General features: G+C 43.9%; 1 protein-coding gene and 1 long non-coding RNA gene across 5 annotated transcripts in view; both read right to left on the reverse strand.

The window, feature by feature from the left end:
- LOC127034180 (uncharacterized) overlaps positions 1–20,087 on the reverse strand; it is a 240,628-nt gene that overhangs the window by 173,854 nt on the left and 46,687 nt on the right. The window lies entirely within an intron of this gene.
- The window catches only part of ESRP2 (epithelial splicing regulatory protein 2), a 65,943-nt gene that overhangs the window by 33,773 nt on the left and 12,083 nt on the right, over positions 1–20,087 (reverse strand). The window lies entirely within an intron of this gene.

Raw genomic sequence — 20,087 nt, forward strand, 5'->3', positions numbered from 1 at the left:
CCCCGATGCATACATTCTTGCAGGGAGGGGGTTGCATCGTACCACAAACGAAGCAATAATTAATAGCATGATTCAGCATCCACACGTTTCTTTCAGTAATGGCTTTTCCTTGCAGTTTGCTTTGTAAAATAGTGGTGATCTGTGTGCTATGGCTGCACCTATTAATTTAGACAAGCATACATGGCACTATACAGATCCACAATCCGTTTCTGCTCTTCAGATGTTACAGCTTAAAGGCTTGATTCTGCAACTATCACACAAGCAATTAGTCACATGAGATCAACGTGGTGACCAAGTGTTGCAGTATCAGGCTGTAAGACGCAACAAGGAGAGACAAGGCCAGAGGACATCAGTGGTTAAGGCAGAGTACTTTTTGTAGCACCCTCATTAGTTCCAATTTTTGGTAATAAACTTTTTTTTTTAAATGTTTTAATTAATTTGAGTCAGGTGTGCTTTGCAGACAACGTTGAAAGTGAACTGGAAGGAGGAGGCAGGTTGTTAATATAAAGGTGTTACAGATTAACATGAGGGCTACTTCTGTGCACAGATTAGAGGTTCAGGTTTGGGTGCAACTTCCATCAATTTCTATGAGAGTTTCACCAGTTTATGTCAGGGCTGAATTTTGCTCTATATGTTGGGACGTGCTCTGCCGAGAGACTCTGTCTGAAAAGAGAGAGACAGGCACTTCTCCTCTGAGTGCCCAGCAGAGGGCAAAGTCAGAGTCACTGAGCCTTATTGAAGAAAGGGGTAATAGGGTTACCATATTTCAGATTTCCAAAAAGAGGACACTGTGGGGAATGGGGAGCTGAAGGGGAGGTACAGTTGGGGGAGATAAAGGGGGTACCTGAAATGGGGTTATTCACTGGAGGTTGGGGGAGGGTGTCACTCACTGTCACACAGTGAAAGGGGGGCTGGCACAAGCCCAGGACACAGAGACAGCTGTCAATCAGTGCTTCCCTGTGGGACACCCTCCCCAGGGCTAGGAGCCTGCAGCTGTAGCTGCAGGTGAATGGACCAATTCAGCTGCCAGTGCAAGGGAGGGAATGATCAGGAAGCCAATCAATTGGAGCTATTTCTGGAGCTGCAGCCTTTGCTCTGCAAAAACCCTGGACATTTCCTGTTATTTGAAAAATCCACCCAGAGAGAGGATGGTGGCTCGAGAGAGAGGCAATAGCCTGGAAAACCGAGGTGAATGGTAACCCTAACTGGTATGAGTCAGCCACAGGAAAAGCTTTTCATCCCCCATGCTGGCTTTCATAGACTTCCTCTCTCTCAGAGCTGTGCACTTCACTAACAGGTCTCACTGGCTTTTTTCCAGAGGCTGCTGATGCAGAGCACCTCTCCTAATCCACACATCTCCTCTGGGGAAGGAATAGGAGGGACACGGGAAGAGGAGTTTGTGGAAGCCTCTAGTAATAACTAAAGTGTGCTGCATCCTGAGAGGAAGGAAGGAGACAAGTCTGCAAACAGTCCTTTCCCATATTTCCTTCCCCCTGCAGGCGCTATAGGTAGGCAGGCCTGCACCCTTCCCAGTCTCCTCTAAGTTCCCTCTACTCTCCAGCAGACTCAAGATTCCAGTATTCTGCCCTGTCCAAGTCTCTCTTGCACAGATAGATCATTAGAGGCAAAGGAAGAAGATTAAGTACTTCCACATGCTCAAACTGTACAATGGTAGGTTCCTAGCAAAGCAGCCAGGTCACTAATGATGCTTTTCTCCCTGCTAGCACTTCTCTCATCCCAGGATGCATTTGTGCTCATTACTATAGTATCTAGGCACCACGTGGAGATGGCATCTGGGAACTCAAAATTGACTCTTTAATCCCTCTCATGAAAACAAAACAAAAAATAAAAATCACACCAATCCAACTGGGGGGTTTGAGTCTGACGGGGATTTGGTTCTCATGCCAAAAAAGTACAAGTTTCCATCTTTGACATGCTACTTTGACCTAAAATTGCTACTTCAGCAAGATAGCTGCCACAGTAGTAGCCTCAAATTACTTACCTTTCATGCACGCATACTACTGAAACGAGCAAAATGATAAACTTCCTCCCCTTTAACAAACAAATATGACTGGAGATGCTGTACTCTTCTACAGTTTGTTTTATAGGTGTGTAGCATGGCACAGCGAACATTTGATTCATTCTGTGACCACAGAAAGAGATTCAGGGGTAAGAGTTCATTGGGGCAAAAGCTACTGCAGAGCTAGAGTGGCACAGAACACACAACATATAGTCTCGAGAAGACAAACTCTGTGCTTCAAGACTAATATGAATCCCCTCCCAAAATATGAACTGATCTGCTTAGTAAGATTCTGTCTAGCAAACTGCACAGAATCTCTCAGTCTGCAAAACCTATACAAGTCAACAAACAATTGTTTCATGAAGTGTCACTACTGTTTTGAGGCATGTATCTTTGTGCCACGGTATACAAAGGCTATTTAGCATCAATACCCAGATTTTCATTCCCACCCAGCACATATCTATCTTAAGCATTTACTAATCCATGGCAACCACTGGAAACTGCAGTTTAAAGGTTTTAAGGCCAGCATTTCAGACATTTTACATGTGCAAGTACATCTCTTAGTACCACAATTTTACACACAAACCAAGTTATTTGGTTTTTGAATTGCAATGCCCAAAGGCCCAAGTAAAGATCAGGGTTCCATTTTGTTAGGTGTTGCACGCACACACACACACACACACACAAAGACACAGTCCTGTGAAAATACATGTACTGAGCTAATTTTGCTTGCCACAATCGTAACTGCACAAGCAAATTGTGTGCAACATTTTGAACAAGGAATTGCATGCCTGAAGCTTCTAAAAACTCTGCCTTGCCCTCCCCCTCCCCAATATTCACTGTGTTCAGTTGAATTCCACATTCAGGTAGGGCTGAATGAAATTTATGCCAGGAAAGAAATTAACCAAAATCTTAAGATGGTTCTGTCACATTTTGCACCAATAGCACAGTCTCACTATCCACTAAAGCAATCAAATCAACAAAAGGTTAACCAGTTAAAAGGTTATGTTACAAAAGCAGGTTTATTATTTTTTTTCAAATGAAACTTCCACCAAAAAACATTTCATTTGATAGAAGGGAAAAAATTATTTTGAAAAACAAACAATTTCCAATTTCTTTTGAGAAAAAAATATTTTTTTTAAAACAGTAAGACCGTTCTCCCATCTCTCAAATTACTCTCTCTTCCCCTCCAAGAAAGGAAGATAGATAGATAAATAAATAAATAAATAAATAAAAATAAAAAGGTGGCGTACACGGTTTAAGATTAGAAAGTGAAAAGAAAAGATCTCACACACACACCCCCACGCTTTTGCAGTATAAAAAAAAAAAAGAGGGAAAAGGATGAGAAGGTAAATTTGGGAAAGATACTATTAGATTTCTCACTTTTTCCCCTTTGCCCCCAACCTACATGGGAAAAGAGTATTAGTAATTCTTTTTCCAGAGTAAAAAAAGGTAAGTGTTGCTTTTCTCCACATACACTGGGGGCGGGGAAAGCAAAGGGAAAATGTTACTGTCTTTCAATTTTCATATTATAAAAAAAATGTGAAAGGGAGAGAACATTTCCGCACACACCCATCACTATTTTTTTCTTCATAGGAACAATATAGAAATAACTCTCTTACAACAAAAACAACCAACCACCGCCACCATCACCACAAGAAGTGAGAGAAAGTAAAAAAAAATATATAAAACAAAATTTTCAAAATTAAAGATTTTTCATTGTAAAAAGTGATATTTCTTCATTGTAAAATTTCAAACAAAAACATTTTCTTTTGAAGTTTCCACAATAGTCCCTCTGTCAACCCTCATACACGTACAAAAATTTAACCAGCTCAATCCATTACGGGCTCAAAAGGATAGTCTTCTCCTAAAATATTTAGCCTGCAGTTTAAGAATTCGTGTTCACAGCAGATGAGAGTCAAAGGTCTGAGGAACATGAAACAACACAGCAGGTTATTGTTTAAGGAAGACTTTCAGCCACTGCATAAAACCCAGAGATTAAGATCTAAGAGTGCTCAAAATACCTCAACTGCAATATAAACACCAGAAAGACACGCAAATTCCAGAGGGGTGGAAGTCCCTCAGAGGTGCAGCTCTGGAGACGGCAACATCCACAGCCCAGAAGCAAAGAGCTTCCCTGTAATAAAGGAAAGTGGGGAGCTGTCTGTTTTTTCATTAGATGCAGCACCTTACTGTTTTGGTGTAGCTATTTTCTGTGATAGATACAATAACAGGCAAACAAATATTTGCACAAAAAAAGGTGGGGTGGGGAGTACTAGAAATAGCTGTAGGGTTTAACTACAGATTCTCAATGAAAAGACACCAACAATGAGCTTTGTGCCTGATGCTTCCAAAGATGCACAGAGTCCATACAAAAGAAGTGCAAGCAGGAGATATTTTAAATTTAATGGAGAGTTGGTGAAGGAGACAAATGCAGGACAGCGATTTCATGTGGCAGGAGCCTTTAAGGAGATGGGTCTCCAACTAAGAATGAGGAGTGGTTATATAGCATGACAGATATCCCCTCTGCTCATCTAGTATTGGGCCTAAGGGAGGGAGTCCCTGGAGAGTTGTCTTTCTGAAACAATCAAAGGGTGTTTACACTGCATCTTTATAAACATTAACAGTGACATTTAGTGTAGCAGCACCGGTGTCTACTGCTAGACATATGTTGATAAAATCACCCACCCTGATTAACAGAGCAGGAAACCCACCCTGATTAACAGAGCAGGAGTGGATTTACCATGAAACAAACCGTGTGGAGGCCCAATGACAGGAGGCCCACCAAAATGCAGGACAAATCTCATCTGACAATCTGCCCCTGAGTCCCGGCTGGCAGCACAGCAGGGCTCAGGCAGGCAGGCTGACTGCATGCCATGGCCCCACGCTGCTCCCAGAAGCGACCGGTTGCTGGCACGTCTCTGCACGACGCCGGTGACAGGGAGGCGGCTCCACATGCTGTCCCCCACCCTGGGCAGCGGACGGAGACCCGCTGCCACCCACGCCACAAGAGGTGCTCAAAGACGTGCCAGCTCCCTGCCCTCTCTCCCTCCATGCCACGCTGCTCCCGGAAGTGATCGGCATGTCCCTGTGGCCCGGGGGGGAGGGGCGGGGCAGTGGTCGCCTCTCCATGCACTGCCCCCACCATAAATACCAACTTTGCAGCTCCCATTGGCCAGGAATTGCAGTTCCCATTGGCCAGGAATTGCAGCCAATGGGAGCTGCAGGGGCAGCGCCTGCAAGAGCAGCACATGGAGACCTCCTGGTACCTCCAGCCTAGGAACTGCTGCCGAGGGGGGTGGGTGGGGTGGTGGTGGTGGTGGTGGTGTGTGTGCCGGTCGCTTTGGGAGCTGCATCACCCGAAGTAAGCACCAGCCCTTGCCCCTCTCCCACACTCCAACCCCCTGCATCAGCCCAGAGCCTGTACCCACACCCAAACTTCCTCCCAGAGCCAGCATCACTCATCCCTCCCACACCCCAACCCCCTGCCCCAGCCCAGAGCCCACACCCCCTCCCACACCCTGCACCCAAACTTCCTCCCAGAGCCAAACCCCTGCACCCCCTCCCATACTCCAGCCTCCTGCTCCAGCCCAGAGCCAGCACCCAAACTCCCTCCCAGAGCCCGACCCCCTGCCCTAGTCAAGGCACCTCACTTTATTTTACTTCCCATTACTTATTATATAGGAAGAGGACGAAGGTAAAATGAATGAAAAACGTGGGAGACAAAAGAATGTTATTTTTCTTGGCTGGGTCCTGACGGGGTGGGGGACCCAAAAATGAAGCTGCGCACAGGGCCCCACTAACTCTAAATCCGCCACTCTAACAGAGGTTTATAATATACTGGCTAAAAAACTGCATCATGTGGAAAGTTGATAGTTATCAGATTAAAAGACTAATTTAATGAAGACATTAAGCAACTGTTAGAGGAATAGCAAAAGGTAGCAGAGCCTTATCCTCCACCCATAACAATCCCAAGCGGCACCAAGGTCTGGGAAGTTTGAATATGAACTGCATAGCTCAATCTAGGGTGACCAGATAGCAAGTGTGAAAAATCAGGACAGGGGGTAATTGGTGACTATATAAGAAAAAGCCCCAAATATCAGGACTGTCCCTATAAAAATCGGGACATCTGGTCACCCTAGCTCAATCCCAACTCTTGTTACCACAGACTCATGTAGGGAACGACAATGCTCCAAGGAAACAATTATGGACAAGTCTTTTCAGATGGAGTTGGAGCACATCAATGTAGAAATGGTTATCAAGCCACACTGAAATAAAGGCCAAGAAGTTCAGGCTTCCAGCTATAATGCTGAATTCTGCTTCTCTTACCACTTTCCCCCTGTGTCCTTGGCTCCAGTAACGAAAACCACCTCACCTCTATCTCCTCTCACTCATCTTTACACTTTATTTCATGATGCCCCATATAGCTGGCACGCCTTCATTTTAATGGAGAGGGTATGTGCCTTGCATGTCAAGATCCCTCCTTGAAACTCACTTCTTCCTTGAGTCTCACAAACACTAGCGTCTGTTGGCAACATGCTGACACCCATAGGTGCTGGAACAAGGGATGCTCGGGATGTGGCAGCACCCCCTGGCTTGAAGTAGGGTTTACAGTTTGGTTCAAGGGCTCCCAGCACCCCCTCTATACAAATTGTTCCAGCACCCCACTATTATAAAACAACTACGATTACATCATCATCTGGGTGTCTCAGTGCATTTTCACAGCCAGTCTGTCTTTTTAGACTGTAAGCCACTCAGAGCATGGAGAGCATCTCTGTAGTGTGTATTGTGCAGGGCCAGTCGCTTCGGTGGTGCTTTAATAAATCATTTCATGCATTGGGAAATCATTTAGTGGTTCAACTTATATTTCAAAGTTGAACAAAAATAAGTTCTGTGGCAAACAAGCTGCTTTGTACCTAACCTCTCTGAAGCCAAGACTGTTCTTGGAGGAGGAGGAAGGAGAGTGTTTGAATGCCAGATTGAAAAACTGGCTGAACAGGATTCTGGTCAATCAGCTGAGAGTAGAGAGAGAAGCGGAGAGACATGTTTAGCCAGCAGCATGCTGGATGGTAGCCAGCACAGACCGCGATGTTTTCTGCAAACCAGTCCTAAGTGGTTGAAATGACATAGTCCCCTTCATGTTGCCCTACCTATAACTGAACAAACAAGCTATGGATCTTAGAGAAACGTGAGATTTCTTCAACAGGCCCCTTTCCATATTTATGATTGATAAAGAACTAATATAAGACTCTCCCCCACCCCAAAAAATACTCCTTGAAAGGCCACCAGGCATCTGCATCAGTTTCATGCAGCATCTGCAGCACTTCTACACTAACTGTAAAGACATAGTTCAATTGCTTAATCCATCCAGACCAGTCTGATAGAGCGAACCATATCTAGCAGTAAGACACTATCCCAATTGTGTACATGTTGTTCTGTTCTAAGGAATGGCAGGAAATACATCAACTTCTCACTCACTAGATCTGCTCCTGCACATATTCAGAGTTAGATCTACTTGCTTGAATGTCTACAGCAAGTGTTTGGTTTCATGCCTGTTAGCCCTACAGAGCCAACACAACTACAGCAGAGCAAGCTGTGTCCTATTCCAGCTCTTACAAACAAAACTGCTAACAAGGTTCCAGGCCGTGTTCTGTGCTCTGGTATAACCCAGAGTAGAATGGGGCTGTAGAACCTTTTACCGTCATGGGACACAAGGAAGAGGCAGAAGCTATTGAAACTCAAGTTGTGTTCTAAATTTCAGCTAGGTCGTGACTACCCCTCTGTAAGTGCACCCAGGGTATAAGCAAACCTTCCCAGCAGTGCACAGCCTTTGTTAGCCTGCACTCTGAGCTCATGAACCTAGCTATGACAATGGTGAGGGTGACAATGAGATACATGAGATAGGACAATGGACATGGCTCTGCATGCACCAACCAGTGCAGTTGGACAGTGGGATCACATTTGCACCCTGCGAAAGGGCGTAAGCAGGGGCTATTCTGGCCTACACCTTGCTTCTATGAGTTGCTGTCAGGCACATTGCCTCTGGGAGCTGAAGCGACGTGCTTCTGCACCTCACTGCATACATATCATCGACAGTAACTGATATGCCACAAGTTTCCTAGGCTGGCAGTTGAAGGGTAGGAGAATCCAAATTAAATCAATTCACTCTGGAGGCAGACATGGAACCCATGGTTTTACACGTACACACGCAATAACTGTTCAACTTTTCTCTTAATGCAGTAAAATATAGGACCTTGAACAGGGATGAAGGTCTCACACACATATATTTAAGATAACCATGTGATTATATCCACCTACATTCAAGTTCATTTAAAAGCATGTACTTTTATCCTTTAATGTGCATGTTAGTAATTTTGATTCTAAGTCTAACTTCAGTGTGGGTCATTTTTTGTTTGTAGCATCTCATGTATTGTCTGCTTTTGCAATAATGAGAAGAGTGAAAGAACAGAATCAAAATGTTAAAATATGTCAGCAATAAGACAAGCCTATTTTGATAGTGTCATGAAGTACGATGTTGTATTATGTAACCAATTGCACAGTGTGTGCATTTTAATGTAAAAACTCTGAGATAAGAAAGTCATTGCAATCCTACAGCTTCTGCTTGGCTAGCCAAACTATCACAGCCCTTATGCCAGGGAAGGGATGGGCAAACTTTTTGGCCCAAGAGCAACATCCAGATATGGAAATTGTATGGTGGGCCACGAATGCTCTCAAAATTGGGGGTTGGGGTAGGGGGAACTGGGCTCTGGGGTGGGACTGGGAATGAGAGGTTGGGGTGCAGGAGGGTGCTCCAGGCTGGAACTGAGGGATTCGGAAGGCAAAAGGGGGATCAGGGCTGGGGCGGGGGGTTGGGGCATGGGAGCAGGCTCCAGGCGGTGCTTACCTCAAGCAGCTCCCAGAGCCAACAGCATGTCCCCTTTCTGGCTCCTATGTGGAGGTGTGGCCAGGCAGTGCACACAGCCCTGCTGGTTGGGGTGGGGGCAGTGTGCGGAGCTCCCTGGCTGCCCCTACATGTAGGAGCCGGAGCGGGGCCATACCGCTGCTTCCAGGAGTTGCACGCTTTGGGGCAAGCTCCCAACCTCGCTCCCTGGCAGGAGCTCAAGGACTGGATTAAAACATCTGGAGGGCTGGATGCGGTCTCCAGGCCATAGTTTGCCCATCCCTGCGCCAGAGCCTAATCTTGAGAGAGACCAAATAACCACAATTCCTATTGCTAAAAAATCAGTGTTTATGGAGTCACAGGTACTGAGGTCCTATGAGGAGCCCTCCTTTGCTCCCTTCATTGTGCATTTTGCTCATGCTCCAGCTGGGACAAGGGTCCATTCTTGGATGCCAGCAGCACTTAAAGACTTAAAAACAAAAACAACTCGCTACACTATGAGAACCTCAAAAAGAGTCTTCCACAGCTTCTCACCAATACAAGACCTGATGTTTCCAACAGGAGAGCAGCAACAACTCAAATTCCAGTGGCCCTTAAAGGAGTCAATTAGAGTTACAGGCAATGCCTAAGCACTCTATGTGCAATTCATCAGCTTGCTATTAGACAGAGGTATGAATATATTCTACATTCCAACACTCCTTGACTTCAGAAATATTCCCATTTGGACGCTGTGTGTTGGGCCCCCTCTTTATGAGTGATCCACATTTCAGATACAATCTGAACCAATAGTTTTCTGCTCCTTTACTCTTTAGATGTTAACTACCTCTGCCTTATCCCTGCAATGAGGAATTTAAAGCGTGTCAATACTATAAAGAGGTGTGTAGCTAGTGTTTCAATAGTATTTGCAGGCATGATAAACCTTTATTATGTTAGGTAACTTTTTAAACAGAATCTATAGTAAGCCTTTTCCTTTGTTCATCTGTTAACTGTTATTCCATGCAGCCGACAAAGGGTACATAGTGACCTTGTATTGAAATCACCATGTGCAAAAAGTGTAATCCATCAAGCTGTTGCTAATTTCTTTCTGCTTCTGGCAATATAGAAGAGCTACTGTATCTGGATACTACTCTGGGCTTCCCTGGCATAAGAAGTAATGTTCTAGTGGTTACAGTCCCCCACAAGGGGGAACTTCATGTTAACAACATTATTATAGGGAGAAAACACACCCGTTAAATCCTCCCACTTGAAATTTTATATCAGATTTTCCTTTTCAGAGCTAAAAAAGAAATTCTGCACATGGAAATGCCCTGCTTTTGCCCTATTGCACAGAAATATGGGAAGCACTGTCCAGAGGGATATGGTGCTAGCCTAGGAACTAGGAGATGAGGGTTAAATTTTCTGCCACAGATTTCCTGTGTAATTTTGGGCAATTATTTAATACTCTGTGCCTCAATTCCCGTTCAACCTCACAGAGGTGTTGTGGGAAATACATAAAAACTGTGATGCGTTCTGAAAATACAGTAATAGTAGCCATAAACATGCATACAATAGGTTGATATCAGAATTAATAAATTAAACTAGAGTAAAACATTATCCTAATCTCAGATAGTGCTCAGTTTTGCTTCTGAGTTTCCAGCCATTATAAATATCATTTTCTTTGAAAAATATTGTCACTTTCTAATAGATATTAACCTTATCTTGTATTACTGTTCCAGCTCCATTTGCTGCCACTCCAATTCCAGTAAAATAGCTAGCATGCAGTGGAGTTCTGCTCTCCTTTCAAGTAAGGGCTTGTCTACATCAGAAAGTTGCAGCGCTGGTGAGGGAGTTACAGCGCTGCAACTTAGGAGGTGTACACATCTGCAGGGCACCACCAGCGCTGCAACTCCCTGTTTGCAGCGCTGGCCGTACTCCCGTTTTGTCTCGGGTGTAGAGGATCCAGCGCTGGTGATCCAGCACTGGTAATCAAGTATAGACACTTACCAGCGCTTTTCTTGACCTCCGTGGAATAAGCAGGTATCCCAGCATACCTGAGGAAGCCTCTGGTAATCAAGCTGGTCTCCTTCCCCGGCTTGCTCTCGCGTTCCCCGAACCCCGAGCAAGCAGGTCTCTGTCCCTGCGGTTTGCAGGGTGGTTCCGGGAACGCGAGAGCAAACCGGGGAAGGAGACCAGCTTCGCCGCGGTTTGCTCTCGCGTTCCGCGAACCACCCTGCAAACCGCAGGGAAGGAGACTTGCTTGCTCGGCGGTTCGGGGAACGCGAGAGCAAACCGGGGAAGGAGACCAGCTTCGCCGCGGTTTGCTCTCGCGTTCCCCGAACAAGCAGGTCTCCTTCCCTGCGGTTTGCACGGTGGTTCGCGGAACGCGAGAGCAAACCGCGGCGAAGCTGGTCTCCTTTCCCGGTTTGCTCTCGCGTTCCCCGAACCCGAGCAAGCAGGTCTCCTTCCCTGCGGTTTGCAGGGTGGTTCGCGGAACGCGAGAGCAAACCGCGGCGAAGCTGGTCTCCTTTCCCGGTTTACTCTCGCGTTCCCCGAACCCGAGCAAGCAGGTCTCCTTCCCTGCGGTTTGCAGGGTGGTTCGCGGAACGCGAGAGCAAACCGCGGCAAAGCTGGTCTCCTTCCCCGGTTTGCTCTCGCGTTCCCCGAAACCCCTTGAAGCCGCCCAACAGCGCTGCAGTGTGGCCACATCTAACACCACTTGCAGCGCTGGTTGCTGTAAGTGTGGCCACTCTGCAGCGTTGGCCCTATACAGCTGTACTAATACAGCTGTAACAACCAGCGCTGCAAAATTTTAGATGTAGACATGGCCAAGTCAAGTTCATCTACATCCAAGGTTCATATGAAAGACAAAATGATTAACGCAGGGGTAGGCAACCTAAGGCACGTGAGCCAAAGGCAGCATGTGAGTGGATTATCAGTGGCACTCACACTGCCCTGGATCCTGGCCACCAGTCCGGGGGTTTCTGCATTTTAATTTAATTGTAAATGAAGCTTCTTAAACATTTTAAAAACCTTATGTACTTTACAAACAACAATAGTTTAGTTATATATTACATTATAGCCTTCTAGAAAGAGACGACCTAAAAACGTTAAAATGTATTACTGGCACGCAAAACCTAGAGTGAATAAATGAAGACTGGGCACATCACTTCTGAAAGGTTGCCGACCCCTGGATTAACATATCATGCTATCAGTTATTTGTGAAAACCCATTTCATCTTTCTTTATAACTGGCATATGCTTAGGGATAATAAACAGCTCAACCATTATTCTTATAAAAATTAGATTAGGCTTAGAGCGCTGATGTTATAGATTCTAACAAATAGCAGCACATTTTCTTCAGTGAAAAGAAGAATTGTTTGAGGAGTTTTTGTTTTTTAAATTCAGGACAAATTAAAAAAAATTCTGTTTACGGATATTTTTCTCAATGTCAGTTTTAAAAAAATTGATTTTCTCCCTTGAAATTCTCCACCCTTTCCTCATGGTCAGGTGCCAAGAAACCAACGTTTCAGGAGTTGATATGATTGATATCACAATGCCTTACCTACTGGGGAAAGAGTAACTATGGAGTCTTGGGAAAAATAAAAAGCACATGTAGCTCTTACAATGGTGGGACAAAGTCCAAGGAAAAAGCTATTAAGGGCATTACCCAGAATAAAGTTTTGTCAGATCCCTTCAGTTAACAACAGAAGGTAGAAAAATGTAGAATTATGAAGGGAAACTTATTTGAAAAGTGTTGGAAGGTTAATTGAACTGTGCGGGGGCTAATGTAATACTAGTTTGCTGGGTATAGATAGGCAAGGGGGAGAAGTAGGGTAGCACAAAGTGGAGACTGACGGAAAATGTGGGGGAAAGGAGCAATTTTGTATGAACTAATTGTTTACCTGCTGCTGTAAATCTACTGTGACTCAAACAGCATAAGGCAATAAGATTACCAGAGGAGCTTCCATTGTGTATACCTTTCTTGCTTCATTTTAACAGTTTGGGGTTTTATATGGTTTTCGAAAGTAAACAGCAGCTGGTTGCTTAGCTTTTAATTCTTTCTGGGAAAGAGTGTCAATCTAGCTTTTAAATTACTACCCAAGAGAAAAAACTGCCTGAGTCCTGCCCCTCTAGAATATTTACGGCCAATTTTGATTAATTATTTCTTAGGTGGAAGTTTGCAAGAACCAGAATATTTTCATGCCTGTCAGCTACAGTCATCTATGGCACCCGCCCAGCTCAGGTAACACAGTAAAACACAAAAGGCAAAATTATGGTTCAGGCCACCAGAACTTCATGGCAATCAAAATTCAAAACACACAATTAGGTTATTTTAATATCTAATGTTGAAAATTATATATATATATATATATATATATATATATATGGAAAAGATGAGTCATTTGACGTGTTACTTCCGTAAGATAAACACATTCCAAGGATTTATAAAACAACAGGGCTATGTTCCATTATTGTTAGTCTTGTTTTGCTACTGTACTATCATGATGGGAAGCAACTGAGAACTACTGAAATGTTTCCTTATTGAAAGGTGGGAAAAAAAATCCCTCTCACCTTCAAACTAATTCTCTCTCTTGTTGGATCAGGTAATTGAAGCTAAACAAGCTACTGCACAAATTTGCTAGAGAAGTTAGGCTCAACACCAAGTTTCAGAGAAGTTTTGAGTATTCTACTCTTAGTGATACACACAATGGAAGGTTTCTGTTGGGACAGAAACTAAAAAATAGCGAGAAAGGGTAACCCCATAGGATTGAAATGAAGCTCGTGAGGGTAAAAGGAGTGAGGGTAAAACAGATTGTGTGGGAAGAAGAGAAAACCGTAGTACATGTCTTTCTGGACTTGCCTTCACCCCCCAAAAAATTTAAAAAAAAAAAAAAAAAAAAAAAAAATCTCACACACCCCGGTAAAACACGATGTGCTGAAAGTGAGGTTAGTTTCCTGGTTAACATGGAAGTTGATGGAGGGAAGGGTTCTCTCTCTCTCTCTCTCTGCCCCCTCCCTCACCCCACAGGAACAAGATAATTCCACTTCCCATGGCTGCAAATATTTGGAAGATCACCACTGCAGAGGTATACATAGTATCAAAATACTAATTCCCTTTTGCCTTCATGGGCCAAAGTTTAAACGGGGGCAGAAATATAACCTTATCCACAAGAACATATTTTAAGAATGTTTAAGGTTAGGAAGTGAAGCAGGCTGGGTTAGTGCATTTGAAGCTCCTGAACAGTGGCCGGAAGGACCTTCTCCATAAAAGTTCTCAAAGTTCCCTCCAGTTTCATGAGGATACATGCTCTACTGAATACTACCCTCTAGCATGAACACAGCTAGCTGTTGAAGGCTGCCTGTGTAATCTGCATGGACACACACACACCCTTAATGAGTTCCCAATAAAAGGCAATAGGAAACAATAACATTTTATGATGACTACTTCATGCTTGATCCATTTTCATATGCAATTATCTATCCACACACAAAGAAACCTAAACTAAGAATCACATTCAATAGCCTGCTCCCAGGTCACCTCTTTATTTAAGAGGAGACCTGAATGGTCTAACAGCATAGAAAAGAACGTGTCCCCCCCCCCCCCGCATATCACACCTTTAAAAATCTAAGGATTAGTGTGCGTTTTGAAAGTTTTACTGGCATAATTATGTTGCTACGGCTATGTCTATACTGCACACCTTACAACGGTGCGGCTGTGCCGCTGCAACCATGCTACTGTAAGGTGCACTGTGTGGCCACTATCGCCAGGAGAGAGCTCCCCCAGCGAAAAATAAAATCACCTCCAATGAAGAGCGATAGCTTAAGGGAGGTGCAAAAGTTTTAGTGACAAAAGTGCCTGTGTAGACATTGCCTAAGTGATGTGATTTTTTCCCCCCAACATAGTTATACCATTAAAAGCCTTACAGTAAATGCAGTTATATCAGTATAAATGTGCCTTACCAGATATAAGCTATATGGACATAAGCACTTTTATACTGTGCCCTCACTAGGGGAGTTTTACCGCTTTAACTATGCTGACATAGTTAAAGTGGCAACACTCTAAGAACAAGGCCTAAAATAAGTTAATCAAAAAAACTCAGCTACAAAAACCACTCCTAGCAGGGAAAAACCAGTAGCCAGGAGAGAAGCTACTCACTACAAAAGAGATAAAATCCCCATTGGTATAAGGCATGAGCAGAAGGAATAGCAGATGAAAATCTTGAAAATCCATAGCACTGAGAAGTGTGTCAAGAGTAAGACGATGGAAAAAAAAAGGGGGGTGAGGGGGTGTCTTCCAGTGTGTGGGGGGAGTCTTAAATACTGTCAGTGTTCCCAATATAAATCTTTGTTTAGCCTTGAAGACACCTCTCCCAGGGAACGTATTTTCTCTCTCTCTCTCTCTTTTTTTTTTTTAAATACTAGTCCCTTAGCTGCAAAACCTATGTAGTATTTCCAACCTTTAACCTATTTCTACAAGCACTATAATAGCATCTCATTGCTCCCAGCGGCTCCTAGCATTATCAGCAGTACTCACTTAACATGTTATTTCAGCCTGAAAGACAAGGTTGAACACAGTCCCCAAATTCTGTGCACTAGTTAATATATTCTGGTTGTTATACCGCTAAAGTCAAGTCTTGGGCTAAGTACAACTGTGCTCATATGGTATTCAGTATTCCCTCTCCTCACCCATCTGTGTTTCAAGGACAAACTTTCATTAGCAATGTGATCTTTAGCACTGCGTCTATTGATTGCAATGCATAGTGGTACTGCTGTGTTTACTCAACACTGTCTCATTGTTTGTAGTGCAAGCCTAACCAGTTGGAGGACGACAGCCAATACCTGTAATGAGGGAGAACGCAACTATGTTTTTCTCATAGTAGTTTTTAAAAGGATTTCTCTACCCTTCTTCCCTCCTCCCCCCATTCTTTTCTAAAATCAGAAGATAAAAAAGAATGGGTCTTTTCAACTCCCTTCAGACACTGCCCCCACATACTTTCATCTTCTCAGGGATTCTCTCATGCTTCTGCCACCCCTTACATCTTGCCAAAGGAACTAAAGCACTCATGAGCAGAAGGGGCTCCTGGGTACACACGCAGCCTTTGGGTTCATGAAAGAACATATCTTTTTTTGGAAAGCTTTTTTCCCTACGCTTTGTGAAGAGCACTGGAAACATAAACCTGCGTAAACTCACTGAGGGTTAGAATGTAGCTGGGCTCTGCTATGGCAACAGCAGATTTCCTTTCCCCTGAGTTCAATACACTTTTAAAAAACAAAATGGTTCAGTTAAGTTTCGGTTGCATCCCAAAGAATCATGTACTATCACTCTCCAGAATCCTCAGCCCAGATCTGGGCTTGGCAGTGTGATCTTCGGGGACAGGAATTGGTTGTATCACAAGGAGAGAGCAAAATACCTTTCAGAAACAAAAATGGTAAGGCTGGCTTTACTTGCTAAATCTTCTGCCTTCTCTGGTAGCTCTTGTGTTGCCCCACCCCCAAGTGCTCCAAAGAGCACATGGGATATGCATCACATATATCATTGCACCTCTCCTCAATACAGAAGGGGACAGAAAGAGGGGGCAAGCTTCTGTTCCTCTGATTGCCAGCCCTATAGGATAGCCCCACATGTGGCCTTCCTATAGAGCCCCAGCTTGAAGCCTGGGAAACTGGTACCAGGAGAAAACTGGAGCACTGCTCCCCTGAACTAGCCAGAGACCCAACTTCCTCCCACCCACCAGTCAGGACCATCCCAAACACTTCAAGAATCAAACAAGAACCTTCCCCATCCAGCCACTGCAGTCCAACTTGGGTTGTCAAGTGGTGTCTGGCCATAACACCAGCCACCACCATTTTTTGTTCCTAGAGAAGGGCAAAATTTAATTCACAAATATGTAAAAGACCAGGTATCAAGTACCATATTGTTGCAATATGCAGTAAATCACGCAGCTTCTCAGAGGTCTACTCACAGCTGTTATCAATAAATTTAAGTACACACTGACAGCTGTTGCCCCTCTTTCCCCAGTCTTCCTACCTCCTCCTTCAAAGCCTGGTGGCCTTTCACAAGTTCCTCAGTAAGCAAGAGTTCATTCTCTAACAATTCTGATTTGCTATAAGAAATAACACTCCAGCTGATACAATGGGGGTAAAAATCTTTACATCTTGCAATCCTTCAGAGCCCTGTCCTTACTACCGCTACCCATGACCTACCCTCACAAACACACACTCTTCTCCCTCCCAACCAATACAGAACACGTCCTCTCCCAGGATGCCTCAAGCGACAGACTTCCAAGAACAAGCATAAGGTTTTTTCCTCAGCTGCAGAAGATGCTGCGAGGTCAAAAATTTTTAGCACCAATTCCAATATTTAGGCCCTGGAAACACACACAAAGATTTACACTAGGAGGAAAGCCTCTCTTCACTGTTTTCCATGTTTCTTTAGTCAGTGGTCTCCACATTTGATTGCTATTGCTCTAGCATAGCTTTATATGGTTGTACACCGAATATCAGTGTAAGGGAATGTCTCATGATCCCATTCCTGCAAAGTCTTATGTACGTGCTTAACTTTAGATGTTGTGCTTGCAGTGAATAAAGTTCAGCATATGCATAAATCTTCACAGGATCATGGCCTTAGCCTGGTCATGTCATCCTCTGGGGCTATCCCAATGAAAGATTAAGAGCCATATTACTGACAGCTAACAGAAGTTCTCCTTGAGCTCACGTGGTAGAGTGTGTGTTTAGTCAAAAGATCCAGAACTTTCATGGGAGCCAGACTTAGGCCTTGGCTACACTCACACTTTACAGCGCTGCAACTGGGGTGCGAAAAAACACCCCTCTGAGCGCTGCAAGATACAGCGCTGTAAAGCGTCAGTGTAATCAGGGCAGCAGCGCTGGGAGCGTGGCTCCCAGCGCTGCACGCTACACCCGTAAAGGATGTGGTTTACATGCAGCGCTGGGAGAGCTCTCTCCCAGCGCTGCCGCTCTGACTACACTCACACTTCAAAGCGCTGCCTCGGCAGCGCTCCCGCAGCGCTGCCGGGGCAGCACTTTGAAATTCCAAATGTAGCCATACCCTTATTAGACTCTAGCACTCACTCCCATGAGAGATAAGAATGACTGCTAATCTCATGGCTTTCCAAACTAAGTACAAAGCCAATTTCTTCAGCTTCTCCTCCTCATTAGCTCTTCACAGTCTACACAGGTGGACCGAAGGGGGAAGAAGCAGGTGGGAGGGGGAAAACAAAACCTTTTATCATTTATCTACTGCAAGAACTGAATGGGGGAAATTTTGTTTGTTCTTTTATTACATTATAAAGCGCTCAAATACTAAGAATGTAAGCTTCTATTCCCAATATTTTATGTATACTCTTTAGTCCACTACTAATGTCTCTTTTTGCAGCACATGGATACACTGGGATGAAGAGCAGCTTGGCAAAGCAGCTATTCCATTTCTGGACCAATAAAAGACATTACCTCACCACCTTGTGTCTCTTTTACAAAGCAAGAGATTTGCTAAAAGAGTGGAATGATCATCCTGTAAAACTAGGAAACTAGAGTAGAGTATGGAACTGATTCAAGATCAACCCAAGGAGACAAATGTATCATAGAGGTGAGGCAAAGAGGCTACCAGAGGGAGGGTACCAAGGTGAGCATCTTTTTAATCCAGTGTCTGCTAATGATAGATACATGAAGTTGCTTTCAAACAATCCAGTCCTTTTGTACGGAAGGGAGGAGGTAATTACAATAAAAGGAAGAAGAAAAACTAGTCATGCCCGGTAGAAATGGTGGACCGGCTGTGGCTCTGGAATTTTATGCAGGGCAGCAATTATAAGGAAAGCAGTGTTTCCAGGAATATATGGGAGGAAGAGGGCCACTATCTGCAACAAAAACATAGCATTTATGAAACCCAAATTATTATTTTTCCAGTGACTTAATGGGGAGGAGAAGATAGACAATTCTGAGCCTCCTGTGACGTTTTAGGAAGAACACTAGGTGAGCTTAGCAAACACTTGTTAGTCAAGATTTATCTCAGATGATGATGTGTTAGGACCAAAAATCCCACATAACTGATATACTAGTAATCCCTAATCCTTCCACCGGTAACCGACTGCAGTAGCAAGTTTTTATTGTTGTGACGCTGGCAGACCAGGTGTGAACTCACACTGAAGCCCCAGGCCAAGTCACTTGTTTATAAGTATAGAGCAAAGAGATTGTTAAATGTATAAGAATGTATTTGATGTTTAAACTTCATGAAAACTAAAGGGATGCTACTTGCATTGTTTTCATTTATCTGTATCATGTTATACACAATGTAAATGTTTGCTACTACATTATATCCATGTAATGAAATATCCCATCAAAGGAGAAAAAAGCCTTGTAGAATGCAGATGAAGAACTCTAACAGAAAAGAGTCAATTTCAAAGCAAGTAGTCAGCATGTGTGATGACTGAAGGTCAAAGACTCAAAATGCATCCCTTACACTGTCATCAAAGGAAAAGCCCACAAGGGTAGTGACTAGGTTACCAGATAGCAACTGTGAAAAAATGGGAAGGGGGTGTGAGGTGATAGGCGCCTATATAAGAAAGAGTCCCCCAAAAAAGGAACTGTCCCTTTAAAAAGGGGACATCTGGTCACCCTAGTAGTGACACTGTCAGCTGGTTTTCTGTGATAAGTATGGATTCAGGGAAAGATCTTAGATCTCTGGACTGTTTGGACTCTTACAGGGAAGTGAACCAGATGGAAAGCGGAGATACCCAGAGAGAATCCAGGTACCCTGACAAGACTTTTGGGAAACTGGCAGTTTAGTACATCACTGCCATCATTTGGAATGACAAACTGTGACTCACCTGTACATATATTTTATGTGCTTTAACCGCTCAATGACTCTCACTTCCTTTATTTAGTTTACTATAGAATTAGCTGCCAACATTATCTTTGGTGTAAGATCTAGAGTGCCAATTGGTCTCGGGTAAGTGACTGGTCTCTGGCGACTGAGAGCAACCTGATGTGGTATGATTTTTGGTTTAAGTGACTTTTTATCACAAACTCCAGTTTGTCTGGGTGGCAAAATATACTGGAGAGTCTAAGGGGACTTTTTGTGACTCCATGATAAGACTGGTACCATGATCCAGGAGTTCACATTTGTTACTAGGTTAGTGAAATCTAATTATACAACACACCACCAGCTTGGGGT

This window comes from Gopherus flavomarginatus, chromosome 14 (genome assembly GCF_025201925.1).
Source record: "Gopherus flavomarginatus isolate rGopFla2 chromosome 14, rGopFla2.mat.asm, whole genome shotgun sequence".
Taxonomy (NCBI): Eukaryota; Metazoa; Chordata; order Testudines; family Testudinidae; genus Gopherus; species Gopherus flavomarginatus.